This window comes from Bidens hawaiensis, unplaced genomic scaffold (assembly GCF_021521415.1).
Source record: "Bidens hawaiensis isolate Kalapana, Puna unplaced genomic scaffold, B.hawaiensis_p1.1 tig00017151_1, whole genome shotgun sequence".
Lineage (NCBI taxonomy): Eukaryota > Viridiplantae > Streptophyta > Magnoliopsida > Asterales > Asteraceae > Bidens > Bidens hawaiensis.
In genome coordinates this window covers 69,306-73,836 of record NW_027492591.1, presented here as the reverse complement: position 1 = coordinate 73,836, position 4,531 = coordinate 69,306, and positions in this window count along the sequence as shown.

The window sequence follows — 4,531 nt, the reverse complement described above, 5'->3', positions numbered from 1 at the left end:
CTGTTCGTCTGGTCATACTTTAGGATATCGATCTTATAGTTTTTCTTATCATCTTCTAGCCTGATAAACCTCAGAGCTCTGCTTCTTGCTTCATCTAAAGACCTGCATGGAGTCATAACAAGATCATCATAGAAAGAGGAGCCTTTTTCTAACCCCAGCTTAAGTGCTTCCACTGCTAAAGCCGGGTTTAGATTTGGAATTTCCAACGACTCCTTGCTAAACATGGTAATAAAATCTCTCAAGGATTCCCCAGGATTCTGGGTAACCCTGTAAAGATCACCTGTCATTTTATCAAATGTTCTACTACAAGAAAACTGGTAATTGAACAAGTTAATTAAATGAGAAAAAGAAGTGATATTATTAGGAGGAATACTTAGTAGCCATTTCAAGGCTGCTCCGGTTAAGGTAGACCCAAATCCCTTGAAAATACATGCTTCCTTTATTTCCATAGGGATTGGGTTAATCTCCATACGCTCTCTATACTGTGCAACATGTTCCTCAGGATCCGTTGAACCATCATATAGTTTCATATTTGGGGTTTGAAACCGTTTTGGAATCTGTACATCACCAATCGATGTCATAAATCGGGATATTCTGTGACTATCGGTGGGAACTTCAGCTATGGGACGGATTACACCAGGAACATTTGATATCATGTCCTTAAGCTTCTATAATTCCCGGGCTAAACTTGAACTTATGCCTGCATCATGCAAAAATCCTTGATTAGCGTTAAAGGGAATTGTATTGAATGTGTTACTATTCTGAGGAGCAGTATGGGGGGTTGTAGCTTGCATTCCCGAACATAGTATTTCCCGGAGTGACAAATGGAGTGGTAGAATTGTTAGCCTGCATCGAGATAAAGTCTCCCTGGTGCACCTCAGAGGACCCTGCAAACTGCTGAGTCTGAGCAAACGGCTGCTGAGGATTGAAGAACCCTGATGGAGGCACTCCTGAGAATCCTGCCTGTTGCGAAAATCCAGAGGATACCACCTGCTGATGAGGACCTGAGGATCCTGACTGGTGGGAAAATCCTGAGGATCCGGACTTCTGGAATGATCCTGTGGGTCCTCCCTGCTGCGAAAATCCTGAGGATAACGCCTGCTGATAAGGACATGAGGATCCTCCCTGGTGCAATAATCCTAAGGATCCTGCGTGTTGAAACGGCCCAGCAAAGGGTGCATGCAAGTATCCTTGGGATCCAGACGAGTACAATCCTGTAGACCCTGAATGCTGGGAGGGTGAGGATCCAGGGTTGTACGCCGTGGTTGACTCCGGACGCACCAATCCTGATGATCCTGGAGGAGTGAAATCCAAAGATCTTGGGATTAATGGTGTGAATTCTTCCACCGGCTTCTTGGCTTTTCTGATATCTTCCAGTTCCTTCACCAGCATCTGGTTGGTCTTGTTCTGGTGATCTGTATGTTCCTGTAATTGCTTATATATGGAGAAAAGTTCATTATTAGATACCATAATAGGATCCTGGGGAGATGGTCTCGTTCCCGTGAACACCGGAGTGGCGGCTTTCTTCAGAGTGTTGTAAGGTTTCTTTGAGATACCACCAGCAGGAGGAGGCATAGGAGGCCTCACAGAGGAATCCGAAGCCGCGACAGAAAAAAGAAGCAATTTTCGGTTGGGTAGACTTGTTGAGGATATTGAAAGTAGGGTTTTAATTGAGGGTTGATAATGATCAAAGCACCGATTGCCACACGGTGGGCGCCAAATTGTTTCAGTTAAATATTAGCAAACTAACTTTTGATCAAATTAGTGCGTGAGGTGGGGTGCTTAATGGTAAAATGATTGAACACAATGATGTGATTACGAGGGAAAAAACCCTTGATTATGATAATCTCCATCACAAAAAACCTCTGGACGGTGAAAACTATCACCGTCACTTTTATTAATAATAAAATGGTGGTTACAAGTGGTGGAGCTGATAAGTGATCATAAACTATGTGTTACAGTGTATACTAGTAGCTAGGTAAGTGAAGGTGTGTGTTCTAATGATATTATCAGCTCGTTTATGTAAGAAAAAGTTACAACTGATATCCCGAATAATCCGGAAACCCTAGACTATTTCTTCCATAATCCATAATCCGTTGCTTGCCCACGTTCCAATTGACGAAGTTCAAGTACGAGCCGTTGTAAGTCCACGTTCATATTAGCATATTTATCACGTGATCTTATCTACATAACAAATAAAAGTAATATAGGACAACTGAATTATTCAAATATCATCCTCGGAATATTAGCGTTGATAGGATAGCTTAGAATCCTTGAATCGTAGCTCATCCTGAGGATAAAAAAACTACACCCAACAATTATTATATTATTATTAATTATTAATATAACAATAAATCATTCAATTAAGCAGTTTTGTGATTGTTGGGTTTGCTCACTAAATGTAGCATCTTCACTAAATGCAGCATATGAAAGGCCGGGAGTTGTGATTAGTGATAAAATTAATAATGACACCAAAGACATTTAATGACAATTTATTTCGTTCTTAGGTCTTGTATCCAACTCATAAGCCTCTCTCATCCACTATATAAACAATAGAAGTCTTGTGTGTAAGGACTTCCCAGATCATCAACTTACAACAAAATACAAACACTTGTGAAGCTTGTCACGCTTTTGTTTCTAATTCTTTATTTGAAGATTCAAGTTTTAATTCGGGTGCTCGGTCCTCCTCGACAAATAAACTGTTTCGGCTGTTTTACCCTGGAAACAGACGGATTCTCTTAAGAGACTCATAATCTATTAAAAGTAACCCATGTAGAACAAGAATCCCAGCCCCATTTAGTGTTTTATTTCATTTCCTTGTACTTATTTAATTAGTTGTAACTTTTATCAACATTTTTTTATTAGATATTCGTTTATAAAAGGGAAATTTGTTTGATCTCGTTAATCTCTAACACATATCTTAAATCTATGTATGTATAATTAACCTACTAAGGATCTAGTTCATAATTGCCATTGATTTGTTAGCAATACGTTATATGTATGTATATATTAATTGTATGTATGTGATAATATTAATATGAAGCTTGAGAGAGAATCTGAGCAGAGGTTCGTTAATTAAAACTCAAAACTTAAACTAACAGTGATAGAGGTCACTATATATAGAAGATGGACCTAGTTCGTTAACATTCCATAATGAACTACGGTACACTTCGTTACATAAAATAACAAATAAATAACTTAACGAATCACCCCCTGATTCGTTAAACATCCTTAACGAATCAGGAGGGAGACTAACTTAGATCTAGTTCGCTAAGCATCCGTAGCGAACTAGATATTACATTAACGAACTACAAGGATAAAATATTTGTTTATTACATAAATCAAACGACAAATACGTTAACGATAAATACAAAGACTCGAGACGCAAAACCGTGTACTAACAGATCGACACCCCCTCGTCTTGAGCTCTTTGTCTTTGTCTTTACTTTACTTGAAGTGCTTGGACCGCCAGTCTCTAAAACTATGAATCCCGTTCACATAACATACACGCACAACGCGTTGGAACTGCATAGCCAGATCATAGTCTTCATTGCGCTCGATCAATATCTTATTCTTGTGTAGCATGTCGTTGTCGGTCTCCGTTAAATTAACCAACCACATCGGATCGTTGATCTTGATTAGCTCAGTCTTTAAACCTGTACCAATGACAATGACGGCATCGCTAGTTCGATTATCGTAGTACCAGCGGTTGAAGGATAAATGCATGTGTTGGTTCAGTGTCTTCACCGGCATACGCTTCATCTTCTTCGGCGGCTTTACCTTAAGAACCAACTTCTTCCATCCTGTTTTTGGATCAATCTCATCGATACGCTTGCAGATAGGAATTTTTGGTTTAAAATACTTAAAACCATGGTTCACCTCAAACACCTAGTGTTGGTGAAAACGTTTTGCATGGTAGTCCTCTCCACGATTAATAAATGGATGATACGCCAAAGTGCGTACATCCCATCTCGATAATGAGAGAAGATCTGACATCCTTTCGTAGTACTGGACGCCCTTCTCTCATTTAACAATACATACCTTAAGTTCAGAATCATAGAGCTAGGAAATAATATCACCTTGCACTTTCGGCACGGCCTTGAACGCAGTCTTCTTGTTGGCTTTGGCACGTGCAACAACTTCTTCTTTCTGTTCTTTATCCACATACCGAAATGCCTCGATGGCCTTACTTGCTTTCTAGTGTCTAAACCAACTCTGAATCTCCTCAAGAGAAGGATCGAGAAGCGAATCAGATTTCATATCAAAGACATTCTTGCCTTTAGAAATCTTCTCAAGATGGTCTTCTGCTTCTTTGACCGTTTCTTCAGTAAAAATTGGAGCACCCTGATCAACATTGGTGTGTTGAAACAGATCAGGGTAATCCTCAGCAGTCACATCCTCCACCTCAACCTCCTCATTTCATAAATACAACCCTGTAATCATCTCAACAGTTGGATCTTTTAAGATCTCATCATCGTTTATTACCTCAATGTTGGGCTCAGCTTCTAACACGGTCAATTCGTCTTCATTC